At 45.0% G+C, this 19,252-nt stretch overlaps 1 protein-coding gene across 6 annotated transcripts in view; it reads left to right on the top strand.

Moving 5' to 3' along the window:
• The window catches only part of PLEKHA7 (pleckstrin homology domain containing A7), a 236,738-nt gene that overhangs the window by 77,716 nt on the left and 139,770 nt on the right, over positions 1 to 19,252 (top strand). The window contains exon 1 of one of the 6 annotated variants that reach the window (XM_049890559.1): positions 8,642 to 10,645. The exons of the other annotated variants lie outside the window; for them this stretch is intronic. The gene's annotated coding sequence lies outside the window, so the exon portion shown is untranslated. Of the gene's footprint in view, positions 1 to 8,641; positions 10,646 to 19,252 lie in introns of those variants that run through there. 6 annotated transcript variants of the gene reach the window in all.

Genomic DNA, 19,252 nt, shown 5'->3' with positions numbered 1-19,252 from the left:
GAAACCTGTCTACCATAGGTGACCCTGTTGGTATTTGAAATACTGTTGGCATAGCTTCCAGCATCACAGAAACATGCAAGCCTCCACAGTATGACAAACTGACAGTTGAGTGGTGGAAATGAATGATAGCCACCATTTATTTAGTACTTACTCCTGGCTGCTAACTGAAAGATTGGCAGATGAACCCAGATTTGAACCTGGTTCTGAGTCCATGGAGTTTTGAGGTGATAACACTGGAGAATTGAGAGAGTTCATACCTGGTTTATGAGTACAAGACAAGACTGGATACGGGTCAAAAGTACATTATCCTCATTCTCTTAAAAGTTAACAGTGTGTTTGGTGCGTGTTCGTATTTTCCTTTTTTGTCATTCTTTATCATGCCCAGGAAACCCTGATGGTGTAGTGGTTAAGTTCAAATCCACCAGGCACTCCTTGGAAACTCTATGGGGGCAGTTCTACTCTGTCTTGAAGGGTCGTTATGAGTCAGAATCGACTTGATGGCAATGGGTTTGGTTTGGGTTTGGAATCATGCCCTGGTTTTGTTGTAATTTTGGTGTGGTTACATAAGAGGTACCAGTTCGATTTCATTCAGATTTAATTGTGAATTAGTTCAAGCCTACTTCAGTGGTACTTGTTAGAAGGTTGGGCTAGACAGGTGTGTTAGGCCCTCTTGGCCTTGTAGCTTAGAATTTCTCAAAGTGTGGGCTCCAGACCACAGGCAGCTAAGTAACCTGGGTACTTGCTAAAATGCAGATCTTGGGGCGGGCCTAGACCTTTGGCATGAGATTCTCTGGGGATGGACCCCTGAAATCTGCGTTTTTAACAATCACCTGAGATAATTTTGATTAAAGTGGAAGTATGAGAGGATCACTGGTCATAGACCAGTGTTCTAGCTAATTAGGTGTTTTGTGGTTTGGTTTTGCCTTTGATTTAAAAAAATAAAAATAAAGCTATATCTATATATATATAATTTGACTTGCTTACTTTGGACACATCATCAGGAAAGACCAATCCCTAGAAAAGCACATTGTGTTTGGTAAAGTAGAGGGCCAATGGAAGCAAAGGAAACTCTCAATGAGGTAAGTTGAGACAATAGCTGCAACTGTGGACTCAAATACGCCAATGATCATGAAGATGGTGCAGGACTAGGCAATATTTCTTTCTATTTAAGATCACCATGAATTAAGGGCCTACTTGACAGCAACTAACAACAATAACATATTTAATTTATTACTTAATTTATTCATTTTATCAAAACTCTCATTTGGGTGACTTTTGGTCTCTGAGCATGGAACAGCATTTCCCACCTTAGTGACCCTTAGGCCCTAAGTTCCAGTCCCAAGTTGGCTTCTGTGGTCAGTGCATTCATTGTTTCCAGCGTAGGTGAGACAGGTGCCTCATTTCCGTCCCTGAGCTGTTGTCGGGCTGTGTGTGTGTGGGGGGGTGGGGGTGTTGTCTGCTTTCAAGAAGGCTGGAGTTGTTATACAGGGGTGAATTGTCTGATACATTTGGCCTTATTAAGGCTTTTTTAAGAATTCAGTTTTGTTCTTGTTACTTCCTTCCCAGAAACAATTCTGGAATAACCAAAATTCCCGCCCCTTGCTGTCTGTGCTTTCCTCCCCTCTGTTTACTCTCCAAACAAAGGCCCTTGTTTTAATAGACATAATAGCAGTAAAATTAGCTTTATTAGACTCTAGGTGGATTTAAAATGTAACCTAATGGCAGCTTTGTCTGGCTTGGAAGTCATGCATTTTATTTTGAGCAGAGAACTTGGTAGTTGTAATGCCTGGTACCTAGTAGGAGATTAAATGATTATTGAATTAAAGTGGCCACGTAATACAGATATCCCTCATCTTTAGACCCTGCCATGGTGGTTTTTCCCGTTGTGTTTTTGAGAAACCTAGGCCCCAGTTTGGAGTTTTAATTTCATCTGCCTTCTGTCCTTGACTTAACAGTTCCTGAGTTATGACACAAGAGAAAGTCAGCACTGTTATCTTTCCTGCCTCTTATTCCCTGTCTGGTCTGTGAACACTTTAGATTCTTAGAAAGTTTGAAATGTGAGGCAAATTGCAGTTTAATACCCTGGCGCCAAAGGACCCACAACTATCCAGCTTTCTTCTTCCCCCAGAAGTCCCAGCATATCCCTTTCACTGGGGTGGTGCTGTTCACTTTGTCCACCAGCTTTTAAATCCACCCCCCACAAAAGGTAAATAAGGCCTCTAGCAGGCTAACAGATAGAAAAACTAAGGCAAAAATCATCCTTTTACATCTGTCTCTCTAGAGAGAAAATAGGAGCTTTATTACGCTATTTAACATAGGGGAAACTGAGGCACAGATCAATGAGTTATCTGCTGAGCCTGGTGTAATTTATGACCTGCTCTTATTCTACTGGTCTTTACTGTTGTGCTTGATGGTACCACCAGGTCCACAAGAAGTAGGCTGAACAGTTTCTGGTTCTCAGGACTGAGGGTATATGCCTTACATGTTTTTAGTTTGTCAAGAAACCAGAATATTTGTAGGGGGTTTCAGGTGCAGGGGACAGAGCCATTAGTGGATAGTCATGGCTACTTCATTTCAGACCCTTTAGTCTAAGCATCTAAGCATCATTATAAGCACAGCCCAGGAGATAAACGTAAAAATAATTTTCTTGCCAGTTTTTCCTGCATGGTATCCTAGTGACGATGTGCTGTCTGTCCTTGGGTGTTGGGGCACCAACTGAGGCACTATCAGAGCTGGCAGAGGGGAGGGATATAAAGGGCAGTCACCCCTTTGAAACTCAAGGCATAGTTTTCATTTTATCTTCTGGAGAATTTTTAACCCAGTTATTTTAAGCCGCATCTTATTTTCTAATACCAATATCTAAGTTATTATAGACTACTTAGAAAACACAGAAAATCTCAAAGAGGGAAATAAAAATCAACCATAATTCCACCGTTGTTAACATTTTTGTGAATATCCTTCTAAGAGTCCTGTCTCTTTTTCTGACCTTCCATTTTGTGGTTAGGCTGTAAAGACCAAGTATAAGATTAAAAAAAACTCTCATAAAGTAAAAACTACCCTATGAACAGTAATTTTTATGCACAATAAAGTTTGAAACCATTGAGCTAGATTCAGGGAAAGAATAACTGAAAAATCTGTATGGAATGAAAAGTCTGAGAGGAAAACCATTCTACCTTTAAAATTACTATCAACTAAGTGGTGAATGGAGAGTGGTAGAAAATTGAGCTGTGTTCTTGACTGCCTGTAAAGTTTATTCCATTCTGTTTTAAAACTTCCATAACTTTGTTGTTGTTGTTAGGTGCCATCCAGGCAGTTCTGACTCACAGCAACCCTATATACAACAGAACAAAACACTGCCAGGTCCTGCACCATCCTCATAATCGTTGTTATGCTTGAGCCCATTGTTGCAGCCACTGTGTGTGTCAATCCATCTCATTGAGGGTCTTCCTCTTTTTCCCTGACCCTCTACTTTACCAAGCATGATGTCTCTCTCTAGGGACTGGTCCCTCCTGATAACATGTCCAAAGCATGTGAGATGAAGTCTTGCCATCCTTGCTTATAAGGAGCATTCTGGCTGTACTTCTTCCAAGACAGCTTTGTTTGTTCTTCTGGCAGTCCATGGCATATTCAATATTCTTCGCCAACACCATAATTCAAAGGCATCAATTCTTCTTCTCCCTTCCTTATTCATTATCCAGCTTTTGCATGCATATGAGGCAATTGAAAACACATGGCTTGGGTCAGGTGCACCTTCGTCCTTAAAGTGACATCTTTGCTTTTTAACACTTTAAAGAGGTCTTTTGCAGCAGATTTACCCATGCAATGGGTCATTTGATTTCTTGACTGCTGCCTTCATGGATGTTGATTGTGGATCCAAGTGAAATAAAATCCATGACAACTTCAATCTTTTCTCCATTTATCGTGATGTTGCTTATTGGTCCAGTCGTGAGGATTTTTTTTTTTTAATGTTGAGATATAATCCATACTGAAGGCTGTAGTCTTTGATCTTCATTACTAAGTGCTTCAAGTCCTCTTCATTTTCAGCAGGCAAGGTTGTATCATCTGCATATTGTAGGTTGTTAACGAGTCTTCCTCTAATCCTGATGCCTTGTTTTTCTTCATATAGTCCAGCTTCTTGGATTATTTGCTCAGCATACAGATTGAACAAGTATGGTGAAAGGCTACAACCCTGACGCACACGTTTCCTGACCTTAAACCATGCAGCATCCCCTTGTTCTGTTCGAATGACTGCCTCTTGCTTGATCTATGTACAGGTTCCTCATGAGCATAATTAAGTGTTCTGAAATTCCCATTCTTTACAATGTTATCTGTAATTTGTTATGATCCACACAGTCAAATACCTTTGCGTAGTCAATAAGACACAGGTAAACATTTTTCCAGTATTCGCTGCTTTCAGCCAGGATCCATCTGACATCAACAATGATATTCCTGAATCCATGTCCACTTCTGAATCTGGCTTGAATTTCTGGAAGTTCCTTGTCGAGGTACTGCTGTAATTGCTTTTGAATGATCTTTAGCAAAATTTTACTCGTGTGTGATATTAATGATGTTATTTGATAATTTCTGTATTCTGTTGGATCACGTTTCTTTGGAATAGGCACAGATACAGATCTCTCCCAGTCAGTTGTTCAAGTAGCTGTATTCCAAATTTCTTGGCACAGACAAGTGAGTTTTTCCAGTGCTACATCGATTTGTTGAAACATCTCTATTGGTATTCCATCAATTCCAGGAGCCTTGTTTTTTGCCAGTGTCTTCAATGCAGCTTACACTTCTTCCTTCAGTATCTTTGATTCTTGATGATTTGCTACCTCCTGAAATGAATGTCGGTCAGTTTTTTTTTGGCACAGGGACTGTCTGTATTCCTTCCATCTATTTTTGATGCTTCCTGTGTTGGTCAATATTTTGCACACAGAATCCTTTAAAATTGCAACACAAGGCTTGAATTTTTTCTTCAGTTCTTTCAGCTTGAGAAATGCTGAGCGTGTTCTTCCTTTTCGGTTTTCTAACCCCAGGTCTTTGCATATTTCATTGTAATACTTTACTTTGTCTTCTTAAGCCACCGTTTGAAATCGTCTGTTCAACTCTTTGACTTTATCATTTCTTCCTTTTGCTTTAGTTACCTGATGTTCAAGAGCAAGTTTCAGAGTCTTTTCTGACATCCATTTTGGTCTTTTCTTTCTTTCCTGTCTTTTTTAATGACCTCTTGCTTTCTGCATGTATGATGTCCCTGATGTCATTTCACAATTTGTCTTGTCTTCGTTCATTAGTTTTCAATGCGTCAAATCTACCTGGAGATGTTCTCTAAATTCAGGTGGGATATACTCAGGGTTGTACTTTGGTTCTCATGAACTTCTTATTTTCTTCAGCTTCAGCTTGAACTTGCACATGAGCAATTGACGGTCTATTCTGTAGTTGGCCCCTGGCTTTGTTCTGACTGATGATAATGAGCTTTTCTATCATCTCTTTCCGCAGATGTAGTTGATTTGATTCCAGTATATTCCATCTGACCAGGTCCATGTGTATAGTCACTGTTTATATTGTTGAAAAAAGGTATTTGCAGTGAAGAAGTTGTTGGTCTTGCAAAATTCAGTCATGCTATCTCCAGCATCGTTTCTATCACCAAGGCCATATTTTCCAACTACTGATCCTTCTTTATTTCCAACTTTCTCATTCCAATCACCAGTAATTATGAATGTATCTTCATTGCATGTTTGATCAATTTCAGACTGCAGAAGTTGGTAAAAATCTCCAATTTCTTCATCTTTGGCCTTAGTGCAATAATTTGAATAATAGTCATATTAAGTGGTGCTCCTTGTAGACATATGAATATTATCATTATTACTCATTAATATATAACTTTAATATGGATTAATAGATTAACTTTTATGAGAAATGACATGCCATAGTGGCAGCACATTTTGCTTTAGGGGTAGGTTCTGAGTCAACCAGGAAAAAAAATGAACGTGGTGCAACTCCACCATAGGTGCCTGCTTCTCTCTAACCCCAGCTCGCACTCACACAATTGTGACCATTTGTTTTGTTTTACTCAAAAGCAAATTATACATGTATTTTCCCTCCTGGGGAGTGCAAATGGTTAAGCCCTCAACTACTAACTGAAAAATTGGCAGTTTGAACTCAGAGGTGCCTTGGAAGAAGGCCTGGCAATCTGTTGCCAAAAGGTGGCAGCCTTGAAAACCCTATGGAGTGCAAGTCTCCTCTGCACACATGGGGTTGCATGAGTTGGAGTCAACGACAACTGGGTTATATGCATTCATACATATACTTGCATGTATTCCATTGTAAGGACGTATCAAGGTTTATTAACCAATTTTCTGTTGCTCATTTAAGTTATTTCCAATTATTCGGTGTTGTATAAGTAGTAGATGAACATCCACAATTATGTCTTTGTGCACATCCACAATTGTGTCTTGTAGATAAATTCTTAGACGTGGAATCGATGGTTCAAAGGGAATGAACATTTTTAGAACTTTTGATTAATTCGTATTGTCAAATTGTCTCAGGAACACTGTATACTTCCTTCATAGTGTCTATTTCCAAGCATTCCTGGAAATTACTGTTCAAAAAAGTCTTCCACAGCATGCCTGTGTTTTTTTTTTTTTTTTTTAAACGACCTGGGGCTTCTGTTCATTTGTCTGGCCATCCTGGAAAGATAAAATAAATGGGGCTAGAGATGATAACGTGGCAGGGAGGGGTCAGACAACAGGAGAAGGGTGAGATTGGAGGCCATTTCTTTTACTTCTGCACCTCCCCCGCCCCCGCCACAAGCTATCTTCAGCTGACATCTAAGGACAGAATATTGCTTAATGCTTAAAGGGCATACATAGTTTTAAAAAGCATATTGAATATTATAATTTCTGATTTAGAAGATTATTTGGTGTCTTGTCATCATAGAAGTTACAGAATTAGAATGACATTTGTACATTTACCCAAAAGGTGAGTACTCTTACAGAATCTCTTACCTTTATAACAACTGAAATTACCTTGTTCTGTATGTGTTTAGGAAACCCTGGTGGCATAGTGGTTAAGTGCTATGGCTTCTAACCAAAAGATCAGCAGTTTGAATCCACCAGGCACTCCTTGGAAACCCTGTGGGGCAGTTCTACCCTGTCCTATAGGGTTGCTATGAGTCCGAATCGACTCAACAGCAGTGGGTTTGGGTTTCGGGTATGTGTTTAATCTCTCTTTCTCTTGGACTAGATTATGAACTCTATGATTGTAGGAAGCTTGTTCATCTTCTATCTGTTGCCCCTGGCACATACTAAGGTTTAATAAATGTTGAATGTTTAAATATCTGGATGGATGCTAATGGATGAATTAGAAGAGTGTGTGGGTTGCTGGGTGGTGCTGTTTCTGAGAACTGGGTGAGTGGGTCCAGTATTGTCAAGGGCACTGAGAGAAGATAGAAAGGAGATGTAGTTGAGACTGCCATTAAAGAGACAGTCCAGAGGGTATGGTCAGCTTTCCTGGATGCCTGATAGTGGCCTCCTGGTGATGGGGTCAGCAGGTGCATTCAATCCAACATCCCTTTCTAGTTTGGCAAAACCAGCCCAAGCACTTTAGTGTAAGGGTTGTTAGACAGGAGCCTGTTTTCTGAGAAGAGAATTCAAGGTCAGAGCTCTTGGAGAGCTCCTTGGCGAGGAGGGGGCAGCAACCTGGATTACCGGCAGCCTGGTCTTACCAGTCGATGGGCACTTGCGGCAACGGCTAAAGGTCTGCTGGTGGCTGGCTGGGCGCCAGAGCAGCGGCGCTGTGAGGCGTCAAGTCCTGCCCCCTCTACTGGCTTCTCCCCCCCTCCCTCCCCGCCCCCCCCGCTCCTGCGTGCAGCATCCTCTGCTAGAAGAGGAATGTGCCGCGCTCGGACACCGACTAGCTGTCTTAGCTGAGCGGCGGCACCCGGGAGGCACTCGGGACTGCCGGGGTCCGCCGTTTGGCGCTGCGCCACGTGCTTTGGTCGGTGCTGATGTCAAGTGGGTGTGGGCTCTTCGGGAAGGCCCAGACGAAGACCAGGAGGGCGCGGGATGCGCCGCGGGCGCGCTGAGGCCCGGGCACGCTCAGCCGCCCAGCGCCGCTGACCGGTGGCCGGCCGGGTTTTGCCCAGCGGGCGCATGGAGCCGCGGCGCTGCTCGCCCCGGGACGCGTGCCCTGCCGTCCTGGGGGGCTGGCGGGGACCGCCGCGGGGGACTTGCAGGTGTGTGCGCGTGCCTTAACTTTCGGGACTGCGGGCTGGTAGGCTCCCGGGCGGGCTATCTGGCTGGCAGGGAGCAGAGTGTACGGGTTGCATTTGGGGTTGCTTTTGTGTCTGGGCGCGGGCGTGACGAGAGCCAGTTCCTCTCCTGCCGACCATTGGCAAGGGAGCAGCAGCTCGTCCCTGGAGTTTCAGCGAGAGAATTCATTGAGTCGGCACCCGGATTTGGGTTACTCATCTAGAAGGGCGCCGAGGGAGCTGCCTTGTTGTTTTAAGAATCAGGTCTCCAAGTGCAGCCTGCGTTCATGGTAACAGGATTCTCTTCAGCAGACAGCAAGGCTTCTCAAAATCGGCTGTGGTTGGGGGCCCCAAGACCCCGGAGGCTTGCGGGCTGCGGGGGCGGAGGTTGGTCTGAAGGGGAGGAGGGGGCGGGGAGGTGGGCAGAGGCGACCTCGCCGTGCGTTCTGCCGGGCACGCCGGGGCCCCTGCCCCTCCTCCTCCGCCTCCCCACCCACACTTGCCCAGAGCCGGCTAAGGGAGAGGTAAGGGGCCAGCTTCTCGCCGGTGACAGGGCTGGTTTCAGACACACCTTCCCAGAGGAATGCGGAGGCTTTGTTCCGGGAGCCCGTCCCAGCTCCCAGCCCACAGGCCTGGGGCTGGGGGCTCCGGTGCCATTACTCATATTTTATGGCAACGCCGGCGAGCTCCGGGTGAGCAAGTTAATTATTAATGTGCCTAGGCTGGAGAGAGGGAATCTGGAAATGAGATTGGTGGGTTGCAGGATTTCCCCTGCTTTCTGTTTTGGTTTTGGCAATCAAGGGTTAAGCCCAAGGTTGCAGCCTGTTTCCTGAGAAGGATGCGGACATTCCTCCAGTGACCGGCACTCTGCGAGAGGGATACCCTTTTCCCGCCTGTGGGACAGCCCCGTCTCCTCTGGAGGGCCGGAAGGGACCATCCTTCAGTTTTTATCTACTTTGAGCCAGTCTGTGCCTACCCTCAGTTGCCTTACGAAACCAACCTCACTTCCACCCCCTGTCGCCGGACGGCTTTCTGCTGGAGCTCGGAGACCAGGTTCTGTGAGACCTGACTCCTCTCAGCGGGCAGAGGCAGAAGCGTTCTGGAAAACGCTGCTTTGTCCCTGCCCGCAATGCCTGAAAACCTCCTCACACGCTCAACAAGTGCCCTTGGGTTTATTTCCAGGTCCCCGGTGTGTGGGACTGTGACAGAGGCGATGGCCTCTGTCAGATGGTCACCTAATTTGTCTCTGCACCCTCAACGCTGAGAGAAACGTGGAGGGCAAGGTGGGGAAGACCTGAGGGCAGGGTGAAGCTCCTTCCTCTTCCTCAGGCAGTTTCAGTTTCCCTCCCCCTGTTGACCTAGAGAGGGTTGGTCTTAGGAGGTGTGCTCCTTGAGCCCTGGGAGTGGAAGGGCCCAGACATTAAATAGAGGGCTGTGAGACTCTGGATCGGGCTTATTTTGGGGAGAGGTGGGATAGATAGGGGTCTGGTTGGAGGCAAAACCAAAAAACCAAATCCATTGCTGTCCTGTCGATTCCGACTCATAGTGACCCATAGGACACAGTAGAACTGTTCCATAGGGTTTCCAGGGAGCGGATGGTGGATTCTAACTGCCCACCTTTATGGTTAGCAGCCTGAGCTCTTAATCACTGCCCCACCAGGGCTCTGGTTGGAGGCAGGGCTGGTGAAATTTCACTCTACTGGGGCCTGAGGAGAGTTGTTAAACTCAGCCAGCACACCCCTCCCCTACACACAGACACACAGACACACACACACACAGACACATGCACACAGACACACACCCCACCTCAGAGACCACACACACACACCCCATCTCAGAGACCACACACACACACACGCACACACACGCGCACACACGCACACCCCACCTCAGAGACCTGGGCAGCTGTTTTCTCTTTGCTGGTTTAGGATAGAGGACTCAGTTTTGCAAACTGAAGTGTTGAACGATTTGTAGAGTCTATGTGATGGGGAAGGGAGATGAACATGTCTTGGAATTTGACACTCTTGGGAATGCAAGAAGGGGTGGGTTTACAGAAGGAGAGGGTTGTGAGGAGGGGAATGGGCTTATGGGGATGAGGAGTATGGGGTAGGGAATGTGGACTGCACAGCATATCAGAGGTTTCCTGAAACAGGATGCTGTGGCACCCCCACTGCCCCCAATTTTTGGTCTCCTTCTTCAGTGTCTTGGCTTGCTGGGTTCACCTGCCTCCCCACTCTGGTCACCATGGGCTGGGCTGCTCTCATGGGGACACACACAGTCCCCATTTCCTCTGCAGGGAGGAAATGGGCGAAGGAGGGCTTAGCTTCAGAGAGGCTGCTGACCCTGAAACCCTGGACTTTTGGGGAATTGATGCCACCTGTCCTCCCACCTGAGTTTGTGGTATGTATCCTCCCTCCATGACACCCCTCACCCAACACACACCGTGCATGCTTTTAGAGTGCCACCTTCTCTAACAGTACCCCAGGCAGTAAAACAAACTTTGGCACTCTGTGAATTGAGGGTTTGGAGATGACTGATTACAAACAAGTTTTTTCTATTATGGGAAGTCTGCCCAAGGTTTTCTAATGTCTGCTTACCTCAGGGCCAGTGGGTCATGGCTGAATATTCATTGATAATAGCCTAGAGAAGCTAGCCAAGGGGAGCCTGTGAAGAATAGATGGTGCAGTGGGGTCCTGGGGGCCCTGTGACGTGAGTGGGAGAATGTCAGGGCTTGTGGGAAAAGCGGGACAGTTATCAGAGAGGCTGTGGGATTGTGGGGTGAGCAAGAGAGGGTTGGGTTCACTGTGGCTAGTGGGGTTAGAGGACTGAGCAGAGCTTGTTTGGAGATTCCCCCATGTACCTGTTCTTAATTGTGTCTGCACTGGGCAGATCAGGCTATGGTGAGTCCAGCATCAGCTGAGTCCTCTGTCCTGGGGCCTGACTCCTCCTATAACCTGGAAAAGGGGGCATCCTGTCCCTGTGCACCAGCTCCTGGGGTTGATGGTTGCTGTTACTGTGTTCTTCAGCAGTAGCTGTGGCAGGGAGCCTCATCCTGGGAAGGGTGAGCAGAGGAATCACCTAGGCTAAGAGAGAAAGGTGCTGTGAAAGCCTGTTCTGAACCAGACAAGATCAAGAGGAGAAACACAATAAAGACCCTGGCAGCCTTGCAGTTTTTGTTCGCAAAAGCAAAAAGTTCCTCCCTGGGGTTTATATTATCTCTGGTGAAGGAAAAAGATTCTCATATTCCAGAACTGTGTCCTGTGGATACTCAGGAATGAGGGTTTTATTGAGGCAGACGAAATGTGGCATTTTCTCTAGGGACTTGGGCTCAAACTCAGCTTCTGGAATTTGCTAGTTTGCACCCTGAACCTCTCTGTGCCTCAGTTTCCTTGCCTGTTAATAGGGATGAAGCCGCCCCCCCCATAATGTGAAGATTATATGAGATATTGTAAAGGATTTAACACAGTTTATTATTGAAAGCTTTTTTTTTTTAAATAAAGGTAGCTGACAGTTGTCTTATTGTTTAGAAAGTAAGAACGTCAGAAATGCCATCTCGTGCTGACCCCAGAGACCATACAGAACTGTCCTGGAAGGGTTTCTTCTGACTTCAGGTCAAACCTGTTTTCCAGCCTCTGATTAATAGAGGCCTTGGAGACCTGTGAATTCCTGGCTGCAGGCACGCAGCACAGTTAAGACGCTGGAACTCCTGCTAAGTCAGCCTTCTTGGGTCAGGCTAGGGTTGTGGAACGTTAGTGCTAAGATGAACCAGGAGCCCTGCACTTCTTAACCAGGTGACTCTAGACAAGCCCTTGCAACTCTTTGAGCCAGTGTCCTGTGAGAATAAGAAAACCTGCCTCACAAAGTTGTTCTTATGATCAAGTGGGATAATGTATGCAAAAGTGTAATGTGGCATGCAGATAATTATTGATAGCTCACTACCTGGGGCCCTGGTGGGGTAGTGGTTAAGACCTCAGCTGCTATTCTGAAAGGTTAGCAGTTCAAATCCACCAGCTGCTCCTTGGAAAGTCTATGGGGCAGTTCTGATCTGTCCTCCAGGGTCATAAGGCGTCAAAATTGACTCACGATGTCGGGTTTGTTTTTTTTTGTTTGTTTACTTTGTGCCAGGCACTGTTCTAAGTGCTTTTATGTATTATCTCATTTAATTCTCACGGCAATTCATGATGCAGTTAATTATTGTCCACTTTTTATAGATAAGGAAGCTGACCTGTTAGGAATTTTAATTGGTGTTATTGGGTAGTTGATCCCTTGTGGCAGTCATGCAGCTGAAGGAAGTTTTATAAATAAGTTTGCACAGTGCCTTCTTCCCAATGACCTTTCCTAATGTCCCAGGCTGGGTCTGCCAATAAGGCTGTAAGATGGTAAAAAGAGGCTCTTATTTGTCAGTTTGCTCTTTTTGTGGTCTTCTCTGTCCTCTCTGTCCTGCTTGTACACAGGCTTTGTAGGGCTTATGGGCACAGCACCTTCTTGTCTGTGACTTTAAGTGTCACTTGTGTGGGATAGGTATACCCTCTTGCACTCACCCTGCCTAATGGCTTCTCTTAAGAATGAGGATGCTAATTTGATTTACATTTTTCACCTTCAGCAGGGGAAATGTTTGCTCTAGAGCTGACCATTAAGCTCAGAGTTTCCAAGCTCCCACTATTCTCTCTGATGGTGCTGGTTAGCTGTTTTGTCTCCTTCCCTCTGCTCCAAATGATCTGCCAGCGAACGCTGAGGTGTGAAGTTTTAAATATGTGTGTGTTTTTTAAAGGGAGAAACAGAACACCCTGTGAAAACAGGGGCTCACTGCTGGTGGTGTTGCAAACACGGGTGGTACTCATTAACAGAGAGTTGTGATCATAGCCCAAAATCCATTCTCATTACTTTTGTAGCATGTTTGTAAGAAAAAGTCTGCAGCTTAGTGGGCTATTCTTTCTTTTTATGACAAGAACAACATTTATGAGGGTGTGACATAAATAAAAGAACAGAGGTCTGGTTTGGAATAAAAAATGAAAATCAACTGGTGGTGCTCTCAGCATACTCAGAAGATTCCAGGGATCTCATTAGCAGAGACAGGATTTTTATGGCATGGTGCCTGGGCACCTGGCTCCCACAGCAGCCTGGCAATGTCCTCAGAGTGGGTGTAGTTCCCACTACTTTACTGAAGAGTGGAGTGACTTGCCTGAAGTTATATAGCCAGTTATGTAATGGTAGAGACTGGACCCCAGATCTCTGACATTCTCATTCAAAGGCAGGCAGTCTTATTTATCTTTGTAATAATGTAAATAATTTTTCCTGTTATGTACACATTATGGAAAATTCAGAATATTAGAAAGAAAGAAGCAAGGAAGGGAGGGAGAGAGAGAGAGGAAGAGAGAAAGAAGGAAAGAGAGATCATGGTCCGAGCACCAACAGACAATCAGTGTTTACATTTAGGTGAATGTCTAAGTCTGTGTTTTTTTTTTTAGGAAGAGAGCATTTGTTTTTATCAGGGGAGAGTTACCTGTTATTTATACATCTTTGAGAGTATTCAGTTTCCTGTCTTGAAGCAGGCGCTCTTTGAGTTTTGATGCTCTACAAATTCTGGTCAAGCCCTTTAATTTACGTGAAGCACAGACACTGCTAAGCACTATAGGGGAAAGAAAGATAAGCAAGACATTCCTGCCTTCAGAGAGTTTAAAATTAAGTAGAAGAGATAGATGTGTACTGAACCAATTAGTACAAGGCTTAGCAGTAATAGTGAACAACAGGTTTCAGGTGTTTTATGTATGTTACTCACAATCCCCAAACAACCTTGTGAAAAAGGTATTACCCATTTTATAATTGCAAAACCTAAGAGGTTAAATGGCTTGCCTAAGGTGATAAAACTTATAATAACTACCCAAGCTGAGATTTAAGTCCAGGTCTCTCTCATTGCAAAACCCACATTCCCTCTCTTATGAAAAACTGCTGATATGATAAATGTTGTAAAAGAGAAGCACAGTCAGTCTTTTCAGACAAGGAAGTTATGGTACATACCTCTTTGTCATTCTCTTACCATTTCTTTCTGTCTGGTTTTAAAAGAAATGGTTTAATTATATTGAATGGTATTCGAGCCCTTTTTTTAAGTTCCGTGCTCAGATTCTTTTGCTTAATTGGGCCACTTGATAATAAATCTCAGAATATCAGAACTGGAAGGGAGTAGAAAAGTTGTCTAGACCATTCTCTTCATTTTTGTAAGTGTGGAAACTGAGTCTCAGAGAAGGGAAGCGCCCTGAGCATTAACAACAGTTGGTGGATGAGCCAGAAACAGAACTCAGGTTTCTACACCAGGGTTTTTCCCGAAGTATGAAATGATATATGGTAATACAGGGGTGAATATTTTTATTTTAATAGCTGTGTAAGTGTGTATATAATTTTTTTCATGTGTGTTTGAAGAAAAGTATAGCTAGAACCTCAAACACATCATTTTGCAGCTATTATTGCTTAGGATGTGACTAAAGCCAGTATGAATCTATTTAAAAAAAAAAAAAGGCAAAGTACAGGTTGTATGGGGATGTGGCAGAAATCACAGAAGTGGTGTGTGGATGATGTGTGGATAATGTTACGGCAACAGTGCATTCGTGCCTTGTCTCTACATTATTCTTTCAGGGGCAGGAAGAAGGGGGCCAATCTCTAGTGAGAACTTACTACTGCTAGGCATTTTACCTGTCCGCCAGAATCAACGGGCTCACTGTGTATATACTGAGAAAGCTCAGTGAGGTTGATTAGCAAGCCTGTAGTCACACTGGAACCCTGGTGGCACTGTGGTTAAGAGCTTGGCTGCTAAGCAAAAGGTTAGCAGTTCTAATCCACCCAGCTGCTCCTTGGAAACCCTCTGGTGCAGTTCTACTCTGTCCTATAGTCACACCAGAATTGATGGAGCCAGGGTGCAGAGACTCCTTCCACTGCCTTCATAGCCACCTGCAGCATTCCACAAGATGAGTCAGCCCCAGATTCAGTCTCTCTTCCAGGCTTCTGACCCCTGTTGGCATCTGACCCCTTCTTGTTCAGGTACCAGGCTCAAGAGGAAATGAATGCGGTTGGGTTGCTAGGTTGCTGCTGTAGCCTGCTAATTTAAGTCTTGATTTTGATAGAATTTCAAAGAATGTGCGTCGGTATTTATCAAATCTGACTCATGCTGGTAAGCAGTAAAACCTTATCCTGCTGCCATTTGGCTTCCGTTCACATTGTGATGATGCTCTGTGGATTGTGAGCTCCAGGAGGATGTAGATTATGCCTGTCAGTTGCTCTAAAGTGCAATTACCAGACGCTTTTTGAGATTGATTCATCTCTCCATACTTTCAGAGTTCAGAGAAATCAACCAGCAGGATATACGCCGGGTGAGGGTGTGGAAATGAAAGTGTGGGCTGCTTCCAGGTTAGCTGAAGAAACTGGGGCCAGATGATTGCAAGAATGCCCTTTGCAGGTTATGGAGAGAGGGATGACTTTCTGTTCTCCTTCCACATATAGTGTGGTTGGGAGATTTTGGCTAGAGTATAGGATCTAGGTTTGATTGCCTTCTAAGCCACTCTAGAAGGTTCTATTACTTTAGTAGTCTAGAACCACATGGAGCTGGTCTCTTGCATGGGATAGTCACTGTGCATCTGCTCTGCACTAGGTGCTGTTACCGTGTGGTGGGCTGAATAATGCCTGTCCCCCTTCCAGCAAGATGTCCATCTCCTAATCTCTGAAACCAGTGAATGCTACATAGTAAAAGGGACTTTGCAAATGTGATTAAATTAAGGATCTTGAAATGGGGAGATTTTCCTGGATTATCTAGTGAGCCCAAAGTAATTAGAAAGATCCTTGTAAGAGAGAGGCAGGAGGGTCAGAGTGAAGAGAAGGAAATGTGACAACAGTAGCAGAAGTCAGGGTGATGCGGAGCCATGAGCCAAGGAATGCAGGCAGCCTCTAGAAGCTAGAAAAGGTAAGGAATGGATTCTCCCTCGAAGCCTCCCAAAGGAACACAGCCCTGCTGACACCTTGATTTTAGCCCAGTGAAACTGATTATGGACTTATGACCTCCAGAACTATGACAGATTCGTGTTGTTTTTAACCGCTAAATTTGTGGCAATTTGTTACAGCAGTGTCTTAGTCATCTCATGCTGCTATAACAGAAATGGCACAAGTGGGTGGATTTAACAAAGAGAAATTTATTTTCTCACAGTCTAAAAAAAAAAAAAAAAAAGTTTTTTTCTAGTAGTAGGCTAGAAGTCCAAACTTAGGGTGTCAGCTTTAGCGGAAGGCTTTCTCTGTTGGCTTTGGAGGAAGGTACTTGTCATCAATCTTTCCCTGGACTAGGAGCTTCTCCGTGCAGAAACCCCGGGTCCAAAGGATGCGCACTGCTCCCGGTACTTCTTTTTTGGTGGTGTGATGTCCTGTACTCTCTGCTTGTTTCCCCTTCCTTTTTATCTCTTGTAAGATAAAAAGTGGTGCAGAGCACCCCCCAGGTAAACTCCCTTTACATTGGATCAGGGATGTGACCTGAGCTAGGGTGTTACATTCCACCTTAATCATCCTTAAGCACAGGAAGAGATTATGATTTATAACACAGGAAAATAAAAAAATGGAAGACAACCATACAATACTGAGAATCATGGCCTAACCAAGTTAACACATATTTTTGGGGACACAATTCAATCCATGACATTCCACCCTTTGGCCCCCCAAAATTGATGTCCTTGCCACATGTAAAACATATTCAGTCCATCATATCATAGCGAAAATCTTAAATGAACTCTAAGTCCAAAATCCAAAAATTCTTCTTCATCTGTGAAATCTAGAATACCTTGTCTGCTTCCAAAGTACAGTGGCAGAACAGGCACGAGCTAGACATTTCCATTACAAATGGGAGAAGGAAGAAGGCATAACAGGCACCAAGCAAGTCAGAAGAACATATTACATTAGCCCTCAAGGCTTTGAAAATAATCCTGTTGTTCTCTGAGACCATTTACACAATAGCCCTGCCCTCCAGACTCTAGGTATTGGCCGGTCTCTGGATTCTGAGTAGAGGCCCCTCGGCCCTGGGCTTTAACTCTGCCTTTCAGGCCCACTGGGAGGGCAGCTCTGCTCCCTTGACTTTAGGCACACTATTCTTCTAGTCCATCTGAGTGGCGGCTCCACCTTTAGAAACACCAGAGGCCATGGCTCTACCTTTTGAAACCTCAGAGGTCATGGCCATACCTCTCAAGGCTGAGGCAGCTGGGCTTCCTGTGTTCCTTGTCTCTTCAGCTTCTGCTTCCTGGTTCCTTGGCCTTTTGGCCCTTGGACCTCATGCCTGCCCGCATCTGCCCTGCTGGGGTAAGTGTTCAAACCTTGGTAGCTCCAACTGATAAATGCTTGCAGGCACACCCTCCACCGGGAAGCCTCCTGCTCACAGGCACTCATTCTCTCACTCCATGGATTGGCAAGCCTAGCTCCACTGAGAAGTGCCTAGAGGCACCCCACTCCACTGGGAAGCCTCCTGTGCACAGGCGCTCAGCTCTCTCGCTCTGTAGGTCGGCTGCAGTGCTGTCTGACTCTGGTCTCCTGGTTCTGCTGCTACTGATTCTCTGCCTCTGCCACTTCTCTGCCGCTGCTGGCCCTCTATCCATTCACAGTTTTAAAATTGCTTCCACATTTTAGGTATCTGTTAGAGCAGTACCCCACTCTCTTGGTACCAAATTCTGACTCAGTCATTTAGTGCTGCTATAACAGAAATACTACAAGTGGATGGCCTTAACAAAGAGGAATTTATTTTCTCACAGTCTAGTAGGTTAGAAGTCCAAAGTTAGGGCGTCAGTTCTAGGGGAAGGCTTTCTCTGTCGACTCTGGAGGAAGATCCTTATCATCAATCTTCCCCCCCGGACGAGGAGCTTCACGCAGGAACCCCAGGTCCAAAGGATGCGCTCTGCTCCTGGTGCTTCTTTCTTGGCGGTGTGAGGTCTCCAACTCTCTGCTTGCCTCTCTTTCCTTTTGTTTCTTGTAAGATAAAGGTGGTGCAGGCCACATCCCAGGGAAACTCCCTTTACTTCGGATCAGGGATGTGACCTGAGCAAGAGTGTTACATTCCACCTTAATCCTTTTTAACCACAGGCAGAGATTATGTTTTATAACACAGAGGAAAATCACAAAATGGAGGACAACCACACAATACTGGGAATCACAGCCTAACCAAGTTGACACATATTTTGGGGGGACACAATTCAACCCTTGACAAGCAGCAATAGGAAACGAATACAGATAGGTACTGAGGATAAAACAGTGAATATAGCACAGCCTCTGCCTTAGGTTGCTCACAGTTAGTGGGGAGACAGGCAAGTAAACAGCCAATTTTGATAATAGTGTTGAGCATCCTGATAGGGCTACAAGTCCAGTATTCTGTGGGACCTAACCCAGTCTGAGGAGATATGAGAGGGCCTCCTGGACGAGCTGACCTCTGAGATACAACTGAGAGATGAGTTGGCATTAAAGGATAAAAGGGAGCAGGGAAGAGCATTTAGGGCAGAGAGAACATGTGTGAAGTCATTTCATAGGATCTGAAACCTAAGTGGAGGCTACTGGCCAGGCCTCACAAATGAGAAAGCTGGTTCCACTAAGATGGCGCAGACCCTGTTTTCAGATTACAGCCTTGTGGGCCTTGCGTAAGTGGGGAGATAAAATGGAAGAGTCCTGCTGCTACCCCTTCAGGGTGGTATGGTAATAGAGCTAATAGTGTCCCAGGTACTGTGCTAGGCTCTTGTACATACGTTATCCCATTTAATCCTCATAATTGCATGAGATAGGTATTGTTATTATGTTGCAATTGAGGGAAATGGGATTTAGGTTAAGAAACTGTTCCGAGGCCACACAGCTTGTAAGTAATAGGGCTGAGATTTGAATCTAGACCTTCAGGCTGCAGAACCCAAGTTCTTGGTATGCTCCTCTGTAGTAGGAACATCACTGGACCAGAAATCTGAGAACCTGAGATCTAACACTAGCTCTGTTTCTTACTAGACTTGGAACAGT

Source organism: Elephas maximus, chromosome 7 (assembly GCF_024166365.1).
Source record: "Elephas maximus indicus isolate mEleMax1 chromosome 7, mEleMax1 primary haplotype, whole genome shotgun sequence".
Taxonomy (NCBI): Eukaryota; Metazoa; Chordata; class Mammalia; order Proboscidea; family Elephantidae; genus Elephas; species Elephas maximus.
This window is presented reverse-complemented; position numbering and strand designations above follow the sequence as displayed.